Source organism: Rhinolophus sinicus, chromosome 18 (assembly GCF_057876585.1).
Source record: "Rhinolophus sinicus isolate RSI-liver-muscle chromosome 18, RSI-T2T, whole genome shotgun sequence".
In the NCBI taxonomy this organism is placed as follows: Eukaryota; Metazoa; Chordata; class Mammalia; order Chiroptera; family Rhinolophidae; genus Rhinolophus; species Rhinolophus sinicus.
Window position 1 is genome coordinate 45,063,968 of NC_142518.1, and position 19,500 is coordinate 45,083,467.

General features: G+C 36.9%; 1 pseudogene; it reads right to left on the minus strand.

Moving 5' to 3' along the window:
* Nucleotides 1-781: 781 nt before the first annotated feature.
* LOC109438940 (trafficking protein particle complex subunit 13 pseudogene) lies at nucleotides 782-1,666 on the minus strand (annotated as a pseudogene).
* Between the last annotated feature and the right edge of the window lie 17,834 nt (nucleotides 1,667-19,500).

Genomic DNA, 19,500 nt, shown 5'->3' on the forward strand with positions numbered 1-19,500 from the left:
CATAGTGCTGCCAATGTAAGTGCACGGTGGCAAGTTCTCGAACTTAATTGCCATATCTCCTATATAAAAAGAAGGATGATTCATGGCTTGGAATAAAAGGGAAGTAAGGTACTATGCAAATTGTTAAGAACCACCTGAGTAATCCAAGTTCTATTCGCAGGGTCCCTGCAGGAATAACAACTGATGAAAATAAACCAACTCTACAGTTCATAGAACTAACAAGATAAATGAAAAAGAGCCAGTTTAGTGTGTTGTATAAATGCAAGGCTACAAACCCAATAATTTGGAATACTATTAGAAAAAAAATTAACTTTTCCAGATAGCAAATGTCAAGAAGTTTAAATAATGAGAACCATACTGAATTATATTAAGCACTGTCATTGATAGTTTTGCACTGACTGAAAAGGAGACAGGAAAAAAGTAAAACTGGGTAAGTTGAAATCTTACTATATAAACAATAATAATTAATTTAATTAAATTATCAACATTCCTCTAAGATTTTATGTTCTCTCAGGACCAGCGTTACTGAAACAGGAAGTGCCAAATGCTATTAAGGATCTTTGGAAAGCAGGTATAAATAGTTTTTAAATGGTGACCTCATTCTAATAAAAAAAAACGTCCAATGGCCACCTTAATAACCTTAATGAAATCACAAATCGAATCGTAGAAAATAGAATTAGAAAGTACTTCATATAAGATGAAAATCAACAGATTGTTGTGTTTGAAATCAACAGGTGTTTAATTCTCAAAGGCATTCAGTCTCAAAGGAAGTAAATGAAAATAATCTGCCTCCATATTTGCTAATGGTTGATCATTTTTTTGCTAACAAAATTATGCAAAGCTTTTCTGTGAAGCTCCCTGAAAAGCACAACACTGGACGTTTTCTTCAGCTTTTCATTTTAACAGTGGAACATATTACATAGACTTTTGCAACATCATCACAGACATAGGTTTTCTTTAATAATTGGTCCATTATCCGTATGCCAGAGACACTTTGAAGGCCCATTTTTAAGGACAGTAGTGTCATGGTAATGCAGAGTGATGAAGTTGAAGCCAACTTACCAAGATACCTTCCTGAATTTCCACACCAATGAATAGAATCTGTATCATACATCTTCAGAACCAATTTCATTTTTCTGTCACTGTAGTTTGTTATCTTACAGGTAATAATAAAAGGCTCTTCTAGAATTACAGTATCTGGGATTGTCTCCAAGGACAGCCTCATGTTGCCAAAACCTGGAGCTTCTCTTTCAAGTTGGATTGTCTGGAGCATCGCCATTTCACCTAGATTTCTTTTCCACATTATACCCAATTTTCCCATTTTTGTTAGTCCCCTAATGACACCATATTTTTCTGAAAATTCCTGCTTGATCTGAAAGTGGTATAAATATTGGCGTCCTTCCATTGACTGCAAAAATGTTCTTGTTCCAAAGGTACACTCATCTTCTCCAGCCTGATTGACAGTACTTAATTCTTCCCCAGTGTACATTTCAGATAGCTCTAAGGACACCTTTTGTATAAAAACAATTGAAGATGAAATATTCTCAATCTGGACTTCAAGAAATAAGTCATTCATCTCTGAATTATAAAATTTGGTTTTAACTTCCAATGGTGGGAGGAAAGGAAATAAGCATAGTTTCTTAAAAAACATCTTTCCTACACACTGTTGAATAGATACTGAATGCACAGGAACAGCTCTTCCAAGTATTCATTATTTTATCATGTATGACATCATCAACACCACAATTGGATGAAAGTTCTGCCACAGTCACCATGGAGACTGCAATATGTAAAGGCTGTACTTGTCTGAAGGCAATGTTTTCCATATGGTTTTTACAACTTAATTGCAGTCATTGAGAATTTTCATACAAATGAAAGTTTGGTGTCAAAAATGTAGTTCTAATAATTTATGATAAAGTCAAACTTTCCCCCAAACATTGACATTTCTGGTGGAGGGTCACCTGTCATGAGTTGGTTAGAGAAATTACCAAGTATACCACTATCTTCACATGTGACTGGAAAGTTGGTGAATAATGTATGCTTAGTAGACAGCATCACTTTGAGTGTCAGAAAGATCTCTTGTCTGGGTGGATTACCTTCAATTTTGTCCATAATTTTGTTCTACTGTTTTAAAAAGCATCCAGGCTTTGTTTTACTCAGGTATGGTAAGTTGACAGACATGGAGACACCTGCTTTTAATAGAAGAGTTTATTACTTATAGTTTCCAAAAGGAGGGGGCATGTCATGTCACACAGGGCCACATGGGGATGCACCAGGGTTGGTCAGAAGGTAGAAAGTGTGAGGGGAATACATGGGTGCAAGTCTTTATTGATATTTCTGTAGGAAAGGCAAAGCAGAACAGGCTAAACAGATTAGGATTGTCTAGTTTAAATAACGTCAGCATGCTCCTGTTTGTAGGGTTTTCCCCTAGTTGCTTGATATCTGTTCTTGAGGTCATATTATGGCAGAGAGACAGTAGCTCAACCTGTGAGAGCTCCATAAAGGAAGTAGTTGACTGGTATGGGCTCTGGACCGGTTGGTGTGCATATGAATGGCATTCTCACAAGGGAGTCCTATGCTATCTAGAGGAATTAGCTTGCCCTGTGCAAGGCTGTCTCCCCCTGGCCAGCAAGACCCCAATATGCCAAAACATCATAAAACACAGACAATTAAAAGATTATAAAAAATACACCCACTGGATGAGGTCACTGGGGATAAGAGGTACAGGCAGGCCCAGAACAAATCAAGAAGGATGCTGCACAGAGGAAAGGATCTGGCCTCCAAACAGCTGCTATGTCAGTCTGGGTTCAATGTCATAAATAGAGCTAGTAGAAAATATAGATGACCAATAGATATATTAAAATATAGATAGATGGATAGATTTTATTATAGGGATTTGGCTTACACAATTATGGGGGCTAACAGTCCCTGTAATGCTCTCTCTGCACATGATGCGAGTGATTGAAGCTCACAGAACAGGCAGGAAGGAAAGATAATGAGAAAGCTGGAATTCCATGAGCACAGGCTGGATGCCAACAGGATGCACTGAAGCCCATGTTCATTCTCAGTGCCTCTGAATTTGGTGGTGGTAGTATCCTGCCAAAGCCAGGGCCCTTTGTCCTGGAGCTATACATACATAGTTGGCTCCACTGTTGCTTCATCATGAGTTGAGTCAGCAGATAAGTAATAATGTGTTTATGTGACAACGTGATTTCTCCCTCTCTTCCACCTTCCAAAATATTGGGAGAATCTCCTTGTGGCCCACCCTTACTGTAAACATATAACACATGGAATTCTGGGAAATACAGTTCAGCCTAACAATGTTGATACATTGTAAAATCCATCGATAACCTCCATACCAGATATCATGGTCACTTTGTTCATGAGTCCATTGAGAAACATAAGATAAGTAATCGTATCCACCTGAGTAGTGAAATCCTCCTCTGCTAAACACACCCTTTGGTGAGCATTCACATAGTACACTAATATCTTCACATTATGTGCTGACTTGGAGTTTTCTGTCCACATATCTCTTTCCCAGACCTCCTCATCTCTGATTTTCCAATTGTGTCCTTTCCAAGTTCTGGATTATTCAGTCACACCAGTCATCACAGCTAACAAATTGCTATAGACTTTGACCTCTGGCTATCCCTCCTTCTAGGTAAAGTGAAGAAACAGGAGCACTTCTCAAAGTTCTGTGCATTAAAATGATTTCCTTTCATTGCTGTCCTTTAGGGCTGTCCCAAAATAGGCAAACAGTGCTACAAGCTGTCCACTTTTGTTACATGAATGCATAATATGTAAAGTAGGGCAGAATTTTTGCTTCTTCGGTCAACTAGTGATAGGGAAGTCTCCATGAGATAACGAGTGCAGATTGAGAGTGAAGGTAAAGTAGCAGAAATAGGAGTTATGGGAATTTGGTCCACTTCTTCATGCAATTTACTTGTTCCTTAAAAACCTGCTTACGCTTCATCTGATATATACCATTTCCACTTAATAATGGAGTATTGTTGTACACAGACAACTTTATGTCTTGATGGCTTGAGTCACACAATACCCAGTTCATGATAGGCAGCTTATGTCATGTGGCAAATTTTTGGCTCATGGTTGAGTGTTCAGTCTCTACTAAGGACCAGTAGCAACCCAAAATTTGTTGATCAAAAGGAGGGTAATTCTCCACAGATGTCATGATTTTCCCCCCAAACCCTGAGTCTCTAAATCACATGTAGGAGTCTCCAAAAGCTCCAATTTGTAACTCTTAATCCCTTCCTCTTTTTCACCAATCCTCCCACCTCCCTCTCATCTGGCAACCATCCAAATTTTGACTGATACTACGAAATAATTCCCCCAGATGCTTAACTAATTTACATTATTAAAATCAGTGTATAAAAATACTCATGTCCTTCCATTTTCCCCCATAATAGATAATTATCTTTTTAAATATTTTTTTAATTTTCAGTTACAGTTGACATACAATATTGTATTATTAGTCTCACTTGTACAACATACTGATTGGACATTTATATAACTCACGAAGTGGTCACCAAGATATATCTAATACCCATCTGACACAATATGTAGTTATTACAATATTCTTGACTATATCCATTATGCTATATTTTACATCCCCATGACTATTTTGTAAATAATAATTTGTACTTCTTAATCCCTTCCCCCTTTTAACTTAGTCTCCCAACCCCCTTCCCATCTGGCAACCAACACAATGTTTTATGTATCTGAGTTTGTTTCTTTTCTGTTTGTTCATTTATTTGGTTCTTAGGTTCCACATATAAATGATATCAAATTGTATTTGTCTTTCTCTGTCTGACTTACTCCACTCAACACAATACCATCTAGGTTCATCCATGTTGTTGCAGATGGAAAGGTTTCTTTTACTATGGCTGAGCAACATTCCATCATATACATGTAACACCTCTTCTTAATCCATTTATCCATCGATAGACATCCAGGTTGCTTCCATATCTTGGATATTGTGAATAATACTGCAATGAATATATGGATGCACATGTCCACTTAAAGTAGTGTTTTGGGTTTCTTTGGATAAATACCCAGAAGTGAGTTTATGGAGTCCTTCTTTGTCTCTTGTTGTAGCCTCTATTTTAAAGTCTGTTGTGTCTGCTATAAGTATTGTTACCACAGCCTTTTTTGTTTGTTTTCCTTTTCAAGAAATATCTTCTTACATCACTTTACTTTCAGTCTGTTTATATCATTTGATCTGAAGTGAGTCTCTTGTAGGCAGCATATGCATATGTAAGGGTCTTATTTTCTTATTCATTCAGACACTCTACGTCTTTTTTTTTTTAATTTATTGGGGTGACAATTGTTAGTAAAATTACATAGATTTCAGGTGTACAATTCTGTATTGCATCATCTATAACTCCCATTGTGTGTTCACCACCCAGATTAAGTACTCCTTCCATCACCATATATTTGTTCCCCTTTATACTCATCTCCCACCCCCACCCCCCTTACCCTCTGGTAACCACTAAACTATTGTCTGTGTCTATGAGTTTTTGCTTCTTATTTGTTTGTCTTGTTCTTTTGTTGTTTTTGGTTTATATACAACATATAAGTGAAATCATATGGTTCTCTGCTTTTTCTGTCACAATTATTTCGCTTAGCATTATATTATTAAGATCCATCCATGTTGTCACAAATGTTCCTATATCATCTTTTCTTTTCTTTTTTTTTAAAAATTTTTTTAAATTTTATTTTATTAAATTTATTGGGGTGACAATTGTTAGTAAAATTACATAGATTTCAGGTGTACAATTCTGTATTACATCATCTATAAATCCCATTGTGTGTTCATCACCCAGAGTCAGTTCTCCTTCCATCACCATATATTCGATCTCCCTTACCCTCATCTCCCACCCCCAACCCCCTACCCCCAACCCCCCTTACCCTCTGGCAACCACTAAACTATTATCTGTGTCTATGAGTTTCTGTTTCTCATTTGTTTGTCTTGTTCTTTTGTTGTTTTTGGTTTATATACCACATATCAGTGAAATCACATGGTTCTCTGCTTTTTCTGTCTGACTTGTTTCGCTCAGCATTACTCTCTTAAGATCCATCCATGTTGTCACAAATGTTCCTATATCATCTTTTCTTACCGCCGAATAGTATTCCATTGTGTATATATACCACAACTTCTTTATCCATTCATCCATCGAAGGACATTTTGGTTGTTTCCATGTCTTGGCCACCGTAAACAAAGCTGCAATGAACATTGGAGCACATGTGTCTTTATGTATAAATGTTTTCAGATTTTTTGGGTGGATACCCAGGAGAGGGATTGCTGGGTCATATGGCAATTCTATTCGTAATTTTTTGAGGAACCTCCACACTGCCTTCCATAATGGCTGCACCAGTCTGCATTCTCACCAACAGTGTATGAGGGTTCCTTTTTCTCCACAGCCTCTCCAACACTTGTTACTATTTGTCTTATTGATGATAGCCATTCTGACTGGAGTGAGGTGATATCTCATTGTGGTTTTGATTTGCATTTCTCTGATGATTAGTGATGTGGAGCATTTTTTCATATATCTATTTGCAGTTTGTATGTCCTCTTTGGAGAAATGTCTCTTCAAGTCCTCTGCCTATTTTTCAATTGGGTTGTTTGTTTTTTTGTTGTTGAGTTGCATGTGTTCCTTGTATATTCTGGATATTAGCCCCTTATTGGAGGCACTATTTGCAAAAATCTTCTCCCATTCAGTTGGTGGCCTCTTTATTTTGTCGATGGTTTCTTTTGCTGGACTGCAGCCTTTTTTTATTTCTCACACAGTAGTGCTATGTTTTCTCTTCACTATTCCAGCTTCTCACACAATGGGGGGATTCCCTGGAAGACGGGCTTCTCCTGTGTTAATAGTTCACCTGGGTTACAGGGTGCAGTGTCCGTCTGAGTATACGGAGAGCTTTTAAAGTTCCAAAGCTCTTCTTGCACCATATTCAGAGCCCGTATGTTTCAGCAGTTCAGTTTACTCCTGCAGGGATCCGCCCAGATAGGTGGGGCCAGGGTTGTGGTGAGTTGTGAGAGATGGCCCAGAGCAATGCTGGCAACCACCAGCACAACTGGTCCTGCTTCCACAGATCCCTCCCTTTTGCCGGAACTAGTTGGGCTGCAAATCTGTCTGCCGTCCACAGTTCTCAGAACAACAAACGTTCTGTTGTTTTGATCTGACACTGCTACTGTTCGTCTTCTAGCACCAGGCAGGTGGGGGTGGGGCGAGGTTTGGGAGGGTAAGGAGGGATTGGCTAGTTTCAGTGCCTATGGCTCCATTCTCTGACGTAGTGAGGGCTGAAATCACTGTTTTCACCTCTTTTCCCTCAGTCTTTTCTCCAAGGTCTCTGCCGTGAGCGTTGAGTTCAACCATATTATATATGGTGTCCCTTCAGTCCTGTGGGCCATAAACAGAGCCCTAGCAGTCCGAGTTCTTCCCTCTTCCACAGCTCAGTAGCTCCAGAATGCAGCGAGCTTGGAGCACTGATTTAGGTCTGTGTCCTTTGCCAGTGAGTCTCCATCTCCACACTTCTCCCTTCCTTCTTCCCCGCTCACGTGATTCGCCCATCTTTAGGTGAATTCAGTAGTGGGCCTCTTCATCTTGCCTGTCTGCTGTGCAGGGAGTCCTTTGTGGATTTATAGCTGTTCAATTAGTTGTAAATTCCAGGGGCAATTACAGAGGCTCACCTCATGATGCCATTTTGATGACGTCTCCTTTAGCTTTTTCTTGTCTGGGAAATTCTTCATCTGGCCTTCAATTTTAAATGATAGCTTTGCTGGGTAGAGTAATCTTGGTTGTAGTTCCTTCCTTTTCATCACTTTTGAATATTTCGTGCCAGTCCCTTCTGTCCTGCAAAGTTCCTGCTGAAAAATCAGCTGAAAGTCTTATGGGAGCTCCCTTGTAGGGAACTAACAGATTTTCTCTTGTTTCTTTTAAAGTTCTCTTTGTTTTTAACTTTTGGCATTTTAATATGGTGTGTCTTATTCTGTGCCTCCTGGGGTTCATCTTGTGTTGTACTCTCTGTGACTACTGGGCTTGTATATCTACTTCCTTTGCTTCGTTAGGGAATTTTTCTGTCATTATTTCTTCACATACGTTTTCAATTCCTTGCTCTCTCTCTTCTCCTTCTGGTAACCCTATGATGTGAATGTTAGTACACTTTACAGTGTCCCAGAAACCCTTTAAACTGTCCTCATTTTTTGGATTATTTTTTTCTTTGTGCTGTTCTGATTAGGTGTTTTCTGATACCATATCTTCTAAATCACTTATTTAGCCGTCTTTATCTGTTACATCAAATCTACTGTTGATTCCCTCTAATGTATTCTTCACTTCAGTTATTATATTCTTTATTTCTGATTGGTTCTTTTTATGTTTTCTATCTCCATGATTATGTTGAAGTTTTCCCTGAGATCATTGAACATCCTTATAAATAGTGTTTGGAACACTGTGTCTGGCAGTTTGTTTGTCTCCATTTTCTTTAGTTCTTTTACTGGTGTTTTGTTCTGTTCTTTTATTAGGGATGTTTCTTTACCTCCCAATTTTGGCTGTCTCCCTGTCCTTTTTTCTATATTTTAGTTAGAGCTGCTATGTTTCCCAGTCTTATTAGAATGGCCTTATGTAGTACGTGTCCTGTGGCGTCCAGTAGTGCAGTCTCTCTGGTCACCTGAGCCAGGTGCTCCAGTTATATCCCTTGTGTGGGTTGTGTGTGCCTTCCTGTTGTAGTTAAGCCTTGGTTGCTTTCTGCACATCAATAGGAGGTATTGATATTCAGGTTCATTGATTTTGAGGACTGACCATGACTACAGTGGAGGAGCTATTTTGCTGGTGCTGACCCTATGAAACAGGATTCATTTTAGCAGGGTGCGGGTGCCTGCTGAGTCTTCCCTTTGGGTGTGTCATCTTCTGAGTATCTGAGTGGAGCTTTGCCTCAGTAGAAATCTGGCCACCAGGTGTGCTGGCCCCAGGACCTCTTAGGCGGGACCCACCACAGGCAATGTTCAGTTGCTGCTTGTGCCCTGCCTGGAGCCACCTGACTTGAGCCACAAAGCAATCTCCAGATGGCTACTACCCATGCTGGGCTTGGAGGTGCCTGGGAGAGACCAAGCCTCAAACCAAGGACAGCTCCTGCCAATTCTGTGTTTGGGGCTACTCACAAGTGCTATGGGGTACTCCAAGGCCAGATATTCCTTGTTTGGGTTTTATGAAACTTTGAGACATTTTAAGAAATTGTGCAGCATGAGCCAGGACAGATCATTTGTATGGAAAAGCCCCTGGAAGTGACTTGGGTGGGTCAGCAAGTTGGGTGGGTCAGGGTCTCAGGGAATCACCAAGGCAGGGTGCATGGTGTTCGCCAGGTTGATGGGTGCTCAGATATGCTGGCTTCCTGTGTCTGCATGCTGTTGTTGGGGGAGGACAGCCCCTCCATCCCTTGAACTGAAGACAGAGAATTCAATTCCTACTCAAATGTTCCAGGCACCTTTAAAGCCGTTGCCCCAACACTGGAGCTCATAGTGAGTGAGTCTGTCAGCAAGTAAGTCCATCTACATGCACTTTAAGAGGAACACCTGGGACTCCAGCAGCCTTCCATCTCACTTAGCCACAATTTCCTCTGGATTTCACTACCAGAAGTTGTGGAGAATTCTCTTTCCGGCACTTGAACCCTGCACTGAGGAGTCTGGTGTGGGGCTGGGATCCCTCACTCCTCATAGAGCACCTCCATAGCCAAGATATCCCTCCCTATTTTTAACTGCCACACGTAGGTGTGGAACCAGTCCATTCCGCATCTCTGCCTCTCCTACTAGTCTCAATGTGGCTTCTTTTGTATGTCCTTAGTTGTCTCACTTCTGTTCAGCTACACTTCAGGTGATTCTCAATGATGGTTGTTCTGTTACAATTTTGATGTGGTCCTGAGAGGATGCAAACATAGAGGTTACCTACTTTGCCATATTTGCCAGAAAATCAATAATTGTCTTTTAAAAATTTTTCCTGTGACTTCAATCTGGACCAATAATAATGATTGTTTTAATTTGCATTTGACTGACTACAAGTGAGATTGAGCATTTAAAAAAAAATAACTTCAATCTGACCGATAATGATTGTTTTAATTTGCATTTGACTGACTACAAGTGAGATTGAGCATTTAAATATATATATATATATATATATATATATATATATATATATATATATATATATATATATATTTTAATTTTATTTTATTAAATTTATTGGGGTGACAATTGTTAGTAAAATTACATAGATTCCAGGTGTACAAGTCTGTATTACATCATCTATAAATGCCATTGTGTGTTCATCACCTAGAGTCAGTTCTCCTTCCATCACCATATATTCGATCCCCCTTACCCTCATCTCCCACCCCCCACCCCCCACCCCCCTTACCCTCTGGCAACCACCAAACCATTGTCTGTGTCTATGAGTTTCTGTTTCTCATTTGTTTGTCTTGTTCTTTTGTTGCTTTTGGTTTATATACCACATATCAGTGAAATCACATGGTTCTCTGCTTTTTCTGTCTGACTTATTTTGCTCAGCATTACACTCTCAAGATCCATCCATGTTGTCACAAATGTTCCTATATTATCTTTTCTTATGGTGCTGGGAGAATTGGATAGCCACGAGCAAAAGAATGAAACTGGACTGCTATTTGTCACCATGTACCAAAGTTAATTCAAAATGGATCAAAGACTTAAGCATAAGACCTGACACAATCAACTGCATAGAAGAAAACATAGGTACTAAACTTATGGACCTTGGGTTCAAAGAGCATTTTATGAATTTGACTCCAAAGGCAATGGAAGTAAAAGCTAAAATAAACAAATGGGACTATATGAAACTTAAAAGCTTCTGCACAGCAAAAGAAACCATTGACAAAATAAAGAGGCCACCAACTGAATGGGAGAAGATTTTTGCAAACAATCCCTCCGATAAGGGGCTAGTATCCAGAATATACAAGGAACTCATGCAACTCAACAACAGAAAAACAAACAACCCAATTGAAAATGGGCAGAGGACTTGAAGAGACATTTCTCCAAAGAGGACATACAAATGGCAAATAGACATATAAAAAATATTTCAGTGCTGTTTTTTGTCTATTTTCTATACAGTTTGAATATATTATTGATCAAAATACTTGTTGTTTTAATCTATGGGGCCCCTCCACAAAATAGGCTTATACTTTTGTCTCTCAGATATTGAGCTTGGCTTCAGCATTAGCCTTGGACAATAGAATACAAGTAGAAATGACATATGCTACTTGGCAGAAAGGTTTAAGAGACTTGTACAGTCTACCAACTTCCCTCTGCTACAAGATCAGCAGCGTCTTAGACAGGATCTTTCAGCCTGGATTTGGGAAAAAAGATGAGGAGAGAAGAGACAATGCTGACCTGATTGGGACATATAGCCTGAGCAAAAAAAATTTTTTTGTAAAGTACTGACATTTTGAGGTTACTTTTTTAAATCATTTTTTATAAAGATTTTATTGGGGAACAGTGTGTATTTCCAGGACTTTTTCCAAGTCAAGTTGTTTTCCTTTCAAGATTAGTTGTGGAAGGCGCAGCTCAGCTCCAGGTCCAGTTGCCGGTGTTAGTTGCAGGGGGCACAGCCCACCATCCCTTGCAGGAGTTGAACTGGCAACCTTGTGGTTGAGAGGACGTGCTCCATCTGACTGAGCCATCTGGGAGCTCAGTGGCAGCTCAGTTCAAGGTGCCGTGTTCAATCTTAGTTGCAGCGGTTGCAGCCCACCATCCCTCGTGGGACTTGAGGAATCGAACCTGCAACCTTGTGGTTGAGAGCCTTCTGGCCCATGTGGGAATTGAACTGGACTTAGGAGCACGGAGCTCTAACCACCTGAGCCACTGGGCCGGCCCCCTTGAGGTTACGTTTATCCTAGCATAATTTAGTGTTTTTGGTTTATATACCACATATCAGTGAAATCACATGGTTCTCTGCTTTTTTTGTCTGACTTATTTCGCGTCACCCCAATAAATTTAATAAAATAAAATTTAAAAAGAAAAAAGAAAAAAAATTAGTGTATGCTAAGTGATACAGAGGTATTCATCAATTTTTTCATTTATGGACAAAAGCAATTTTGATACTAAATATATTCATTTTGTCATGTACATTAAAATTATTCCCAGTGTTCTACATGTATTTTTATTTTAACCTTATTTATTCTGTTTTATTATCATTACTATTTAATATTTAAAAGTTTTATAATATTTATACAGTTAAACCTGTCAATTTTTTTCCATTATAGTTTGTAGCTTTTAAGTCATATTTCGAGAAAAATCTTTCTCCAGACAATACTTATAAATATTTTTACACATATTTACTTTTAACACCTCTGTAGTCTCTCTTTCATTACATTTTATTTATTTTCTATTAGTTTCAAGTGTACAAAACAGCCTAGTGATTAGACATTTATATACCTCACAATGTAGTAACCACAATAAGTCTATTAGCCATCTGACACTGTACATAGTTATTACAATATTATTGAGTATATTACCTATGCTGTAGTATATATTCCTGTGACTATTTTTATTAAATTTTAGTTGGCATTTGATATTATTTTATATTAGTTTCAGGTGTACAGTGCAATGGCTAGACATTTATGTAATTTATGAAGTGATCCTCCTGATAAGTCCAGTACCCATCTGACATTGTACATAGTTTTTATAATATTATTGACTATATTCCCTATACTGTAATTTACATCTCTGTTAGTATTTTGTAACTACAAATTTGTACTTCTTAATCCTTTGACCTTCCTCACCCAGCCCACCAAATCCCTTCTATCTAGTAACCATCAGTTTGTTCTTTTTATCTATGAGTTGGCTACTGTTTTGCTTATTTATTTTATTCTTCAGATTCCACATATATATGTGAGATCATATGGTATTTGTCTTTCTCAGCATGACTTATTTCACTTAGCATAATACCTTCTAAGTCCACCTATGTTGTCACAAATGGTAAATTTTCATTCTTTATTTTTTAAAGAAGTTGTGGTATATATACACAATGAAATACTGTTCTGCCATAAGAAAAGATGAAATCGTACCATTTATGACAACATGGATGGACCTTAATATTATAATGCTAAGCGAAATAAAACAGAAAAAGTAGAGAACCATATGATTTCACTGACATGTGGTATATAAAACTGAAAAGAACAAAAGAACAAGACAAAGAAATGAAGAAGCAAAAACTAATAGACATAGACAATAGTTTAGTGGTTACCAGAGGATAAGTGGGGAGGGGGGTGGTAGATGAGGGTAAAGGAGATCAAATATATGATGATGGAAAGAGAACTGACTCTGGGTGGTGAACACACAATGCGATATATATAGATGATGTATTACAGAATTGTACACCTGAAATCTATGTAACTTTACAAACAATATTCACACCAATAAACTTTAATTAAAAAATAATAATTATTTTTTATGGCAGAGTAGTATTCCATTGAATAGGGGTATTACACTTTCTTTATCCAACTGTCTATTAATGGTCATTTTCGTTGTTTCCATTTCTTGGCTACTGTGAATAGTGCTGAAGTAAACATAGGGGTGTTATATCTTTTCAAATTAGTGTTTTGGATTTCTTTGGATAAATACCCAGGAGTGGAATTGCTGGGTCATAAGGTAGTTCTATTTTTAATTTTTTAAGGAACTTTCATACTGCTTTCCATAGTGGCTGCACCAATTTGCAACCCACCAACAGTGCATGAGGGTTGCCTTTTCTTCACATCCTCACCAACACTTGTTTGTTTGTTGATTTATTAATGCTGGGCATTCTGACAGTTGTGAAGTGATATTTCATTGTAGTTTTTATTTGCATATCTCTGATGATTAGTGACATTGAACATCTTTTCATATGTCCTCTTTGGAGAAATGTCTATTCATGTCCTCTGCCCATTTTTTAATGGGATGTTTTGTTTTTTTGGGTGTTGAGTTGTATGAGTTTTTTTAAATAAATTTGACATATTAACCCCTTTTCAGATCTATCATTGGTGGTAACTTTGCCCATTCAGTAGAATGTCTTTTTGTCTTGTTGATGGTGTGCTTTGCTGTGCAAAAACTTTTTAGTTTGATGTAGTCACATTTGTTTATTTTTTCTTTTGTTTCCCTTGCCCAAGGAGATATATCAGTAAAAACATTGCTAAGGGAAATAGCTTAGCATTTACTGTCTATGTTGTACTTTCATTTTATACAGAGGGTGAAAAAAAAACTACATATTTTTAAAAAGGAAAAAAACTGTATTAAATTTGTAATACTCAGTATATACTGATAACAAAAGAACACAATTCAGGTTTGACTTCTGCAATTACAAGATGTGCTCAAACTTGTTACCATCTGTGTAATTTTAATACAGTTTCTTCCCTTTCTTAAAATATGTATACATGTTTTTGGCACTCTCTGTATATTTAAAATGTTTAGATATCTGGATTTAATTCAGAGTAATAAATGATATTAAAAGCCAAATCTATTTCAAATGGCTAGTTTGTTCTTCCAATATAAATAATTAGTTCATGTTTTACCTAATGATTAGAAGTATATATATATAATTGTATCTATTTTAGGCCTCTATCTGTTCCAGTATTCTGTCAGAATATTTCTATACTTATACGGTTTTTATTACTGTAGATTTACTTTGTGTTAATATTTCATAGGGCTGTATCTCATCTTTTTCATAATTGAACTATTATTTTTAAGTATTTCCCTTTTAAAGATAAGATTTAGAATCCTTTAAGATAACAAAAATAGAATTTGTATCATGTCATTCCATTGCTGAAAACACTCAGGACTTTCCTTTTCTTTATATTTCCTGTGCCTTGTCACAGCAACCCTAGATATTACATTGGAGTAGCTTAGGAAGTGAGTTTTTAATGTCCAGTAGCAGCATGATTAGCTCTATTGTCATTATGGGAAACCAACTCCCACTTCCAGAACTTCCCAGAATGTATAGTGTATACTGAAACCTGTATGAATCTAAGGATACTCTGATGACATTTAATTTAGGGGAAAGAATCAAATGAGGGAGATAAATGTTCCTGTCCTATTCCCACAAACTTGATTGAACCTCTCATACATCATGACCCTATAAACATAAAAAAGCCAGCATCAAAAAGTGGTGATGACCTAGGCCAGTGGTTTTGATATTATTATTCTTCAAACATAATTACAAGTATAAGTTCAATACATAAAAAAATGTATAAACTGAGGCACTCTGGTTAAAATGAGGAGTTTCCTGAACCACTTCCATTGAGCCCCTAGCACTACATAAACTACAATTTAAAAACTGTTCAGCAATCCTCCCATAGATCTTGATTCTGACTTCCTTGTTTACCACATTCCATTATCCCTTCCTCTTGACATAGGGTCTCTTATTTTCTCTGGTGAAGACTTGCAGCCTTTCAGAAAAATAACCTCACTTCAACCACTTACATGGCTCAAGAGTAGGTAAGCCATAACTAGCTTGCTAATGATTACTTATGGGAGTAAGACTGGTTCCCTTGTCATCTCTGGTGAGTGTCTGGCAAAAACAAATCAGTTAGTCTACATATAAAGTCTCCTTCTCTTCTCCATCTCCTCTCCTCTCTTCACCTCTCCATCTCTATCTCCTCTCCTTTCCTCTCCTCTCCACTCTTTTTCTTTCTTGTAGATTTCCTTAATATTATTTTTCTTTTGGTGGCAGTATTGCTCCACTGAAATAAAACCATTCCTCTTTTCACTCTGTTTTTGAAAAACACCTACAACTGGAACAAATATATTTTACTTACAAAAAGTGACGCGCATCTGGGTCTGCCATTTGCAGATCTAGGGGAGATTTCCTGGAAACCATCCATAACAAGTCACTTCTCAGGTTTCTTGATTACATAGGAAAAGAAGGGGAAGCAGATCCCATGATCTCCTCTCTGTTTCTTTTCTGTGTGGTTTTTTTTTTTTTTCAATAACACCATTGGTGTAAAATATACAACTGCTAATTATAGAAAATGTGTAATATACAGAAAAGAGTAAAGAAAAAAATTAATATCATACACAATCCCATAAACATGAGAGAGAACTACTGCTAACAGTTTCAAGCAAGTCTCTCCAGTGTGTTTCTGTGTACACATTTTAATATAATTGTAATCATGTGGTACATATAATGTAGTATTCTAGTTTTTATCACTTATATATCATAATCATGGTTACATGTTCTTTAATTCAAAACAATTTTAGATAGTAATCTTTAATTTAAATTAAAGTTTATTGGGGTGACATTTGTTAGTAAAATTACATAGATTTCAGGTGTACAATTCTGTAATACATCATCTATACATCACACTGTGAGCTCACCACCCAGAGTCAGTTCTCTTTCCATCACCATGGATTTGATTCCCTTTACCCTCATCTACCACCCCCTCCCCTCTTACCCTCTGGTAACCACTAAACTGTTGTTTGTGTCTATGAGTCTTTGTTTCTTCATTTGTTTGTCTTGTTCTTTTGTTGTTTTCAATTTTATGTACCACATATCAGTGATATCATATGGTTCTCTACTTTTTCTGTCTGACTTATTTCTCTTAGCATTATAATCTCAAGATCCATCCATGTTGTCACAAATGGTACAATTTCATCTTTTCTTATGGCTGAATAGTATTCCATTCTGTATATATATACCAAAACATTTTTATCCATTCATCTATCAAAGGACGCTTCGGTTGTTTCCATTTCTTGGCCACCGTAAGTAAATCTGCAATGAACATTGATTCCTTTATGGATAAAAGTTTTCAGATATTTTGGGTAGATACCCAGGAGATGGATTGCTGGGTTATACGGGAATTCTATTCTTAATTTTCTGCCTTCCATAGTGGCTACACCAATCTTCATTACCACCAACAGTGTATTAGGATTTCTTTTTCTCCTCCACAGCCTCTCAAACACTTGTTACTATTTGTCTTATTGATGATAGCCATTCTAACTGGTGTGAAGTGATATCTCATTGTACTTTTTATTTGCCTTTCTCTGATGATTAGTGATGTTGAGCATTTTTTCATATACATATTGGCTATTTGTATGTCCTCTTTGGAGAAATGTCTCTTCAGGTCCTCTGCCCATTTTTTAATTGGAATGTTTGTTTTATTGTTGTTGAGTTGTATGAGTTCCCTATATATTTTGGATATTAGCCCCTTATTTGAGGGGTTGTTTGCAAAAATCTCCCATTCAGATGGTTGCCTCTTTATTTTGTTGATGGTTCTTTTTTGCTGTGCAGAAGATTTTTAGTTTGATATAGTCCCTTTCATTTATTTTAACTTTTACTTCCCTGGCCTTTGGAGTCAAATTCATAAAATGCTCTTTGAACCAAAGGTCCATAAGTTTGGTACCTATGTTTACTTCTATGCAGTTCATTGTTTTAGGTCTTATGTTTAGGTCTTTGATCCATTTTGTGTTACTTTTGATACATGGTGACAGATAGCAGTCTAGTTTCATTCTTTTATATGTGGCTTTCCAGTTCTCCCAGCACCATTTATTGAAGAGGCTGTCTTTTCTCCATTGTATGTTTTTGGTTTCTTTGTCAAAAATTATCTGTCCATATTTATGTGGGTTTATTTCTGGGTTCTGAATTCTATTCCATTGGTCTATGTGTCTGTTTTTCTGTCAATGCCATACTGTTTTGATTATTGTTGCCCTGTAATACAAGCTAAAGTCAGGGAGTGTGATACCTCCAGCATTGTTCTTTATTTCTTAGGATTGCTTGGCTATTGGGGGAATTTTGTAGTTCCATACAAATCTGATGATTTTCTGTTCTATTTCTTTTAAAACTGTCATTGGATTTTGAATGGGGATTGCATGAAATCTGTATATTGCTTTAGGTATTATGGCCATTTTAACTATGTTGATTTTCCAATCCATGAACACGGAATATCTTTCCATTTCTATGTGTTTTCTTCAATTTGTTTTAAAAATGTCTCGTAGTTTTCAGCACATTGGTTTTTCACATCCTTGGTTAAGTTTATTCCTAGGTATTTTATTTTTTTGTTGCAATTGCAAACACAATTTTTTTTGTTTGTTTTAATTTCTTTTTCTGAGATTTCATTGTTAATATATAGGAATGCAATGGACTTTTGTATGTTGATTTTGTAGCCGGCAAATTTACTGTATTCATTTATTGATTCTAATAGCTTTTTTGTGGAGTCTTTAGGGTTTTTTATATATAGCATCATGTCATCTGCAAAAACTGAGAATTTAACTTCTTAGTTCCCAATTTGGATGCCTTTTATTTCTTTATCTTGTCTGATTGCTCTGGCTAGGACTTCCAACACTATGTTGAAAAACAGAGCTGATAGGGAAGAGCCCTTCATGTTCCTGAACGTAGAGTGAAGGGCTTCAGTTTTTCAACATTAACTATGACATTAGGTGAGAGTTTGTCACATATGGCCTTTATTGTGTTCAGGTATTTTCCTTCTATGTCCATTTTATTAAGTGTTTTAATCATAAATGGACATTGAGTCTTGTTAAATGCTTTTCCTGCATTTATTGATATAATCATATGATTTTTCTCCTTTATTTTGTTTATGTGATGTATCACATTTATTGATTTGTGTATGTTGAACCATCTTTGTGCCCCTGGGATGGACCCCACTTAGTGATGATGTTAATCTTTTTAATGCATTGATACATTTGATTTCCTCCAATTTTGTTTAGGATTTTTCCATCAGCATTCATCATAGATATTGGTCTGTAATTTTCATTTTTTGTGTTGTCCTTACCAGGTTTTGGTATCAGGTAATGTTGGCCTCATAAAAACTGTTAGGCAGTATTGTCTCTTCTTCAATTTTTTGGAAGAGTTTGAGCAGGACAGGTATTAGATCCTATTTGAATGTTTTGTAGAATTCACTGATGAAGCCATCTGGTCCCGGACTTTTGCTTTTGGCTAAGTTTCAGATGACTGATTCAATTTCCTTACCAGTGATCGGTCTATTTAGATTTTCCAGTTCTTCATCATTCAGCCTAGGAAGGCTATATGTTTCTAAGAACTTGTCCATTTCTTCTAGGTTATTGAATTTGGTAGCACATAGTCTTTCATGGTATTCTTGGATGATCCTTTATATTTCTGTGGAATCCATGGTAACTTCCCTTCTTTCATTTCTGATTTGTGTGTGTGTGTGTGTGTGTGTGTGTGTGTGTGTTTTCTCTTTTTATCTTAGTGAATCTAGCCAGGGGTTGTCTATTTTATCAATCTTTTCAAAGAACCACTTCTTTGTCACTCGGATTTTTATAAATTCTGTCCTTCTGCTGACTTTGGGTTTCATTTGTTGTTCTTTTTCCAGTTCTTTTTTTTTTATTAATTTTATGAGAAACAGAAACTCATAGACACAGACAATAGCTTTTTCCAGTTCTTAAGGTGTAACATCAGGTTATTTATCAGGGATTTTTCTTGTTTCTTGAGATAGGCCTGTAAGGATATAAATTTCCCTCTT